Consider the following 737-nt stretch of genomic DNA (forward strand, 5'->3'; position numbering starts at 1 on the left):
ATTTTCTTCACAAAAGCCAAGCTATTGTTCTGCCTGAAATACTTATCTAGACATTTAAAGTGAAGTCCTGCAAATAACCTTGACTTCTGCAAAAGCGCATTTTAAAAAGATTTAAAAAACAATTAAGCTTAAATGATAAACAGGAATATCATGCTTTCTTAATACAGAATGTAAATGATTGCATTGCTGAGAAAAGTGAAAATTAAATCCTCTAAGTATGCAATGAACAGGAGCGGAACAAATTTTCTCTCTTCAAATATATCCTTATAGTAATCTGAAGAGAATACTTCCATGATTGTGTAGAGATTTCTTCAAGACCTATTCAATTCCTTATTGTTCAGCTTACAGTGCCAGAAAAAAGGGCCTGTTAAAGTTAACATCTGCTAACTAATCATGAAACAGACCATCACAACATTTTATAGGGTTTGAACAAACCCATGAATATTGATTACTACCAACTTTGACTGGATTAAAGAAGCACTTTACTGTGAGAATTACGATAGCTACTAGAAACTGGTTCCTTTACAGGAGATGCTTCTAAAAAGAAACATTTTCTTTTGGGGTTCTGAGAACACGACCTAGTATTGCATCTAATACTAAAGCTAAAAATAAATCAATCTGGTGAAATATATTATTCTGATTTTTTAATTAAATATTACATTTTTAAAGTGTTAGCATCCTGAAGTAGAGATTCTGACATGCAAACATTATTAAGATGGGCACAGGTCTGCTCTTCC

Source organism: Chaetura pelagica, unplaced genomic scaffold (genome assembly GCF_000747805.2).
Source record: "Chaetura pelagica isolate M959 unplaced genomic scaffold, ChaPel_1.0 scaffold159, whole genome shotgun sequence".
In the NCBI taxonomy this organism is placed as follows: Eukaryota; Metazoa; Chordata; class Aves; order Apodiformes; family Apodidae; genus Chaetura; species Chaetura pelagica.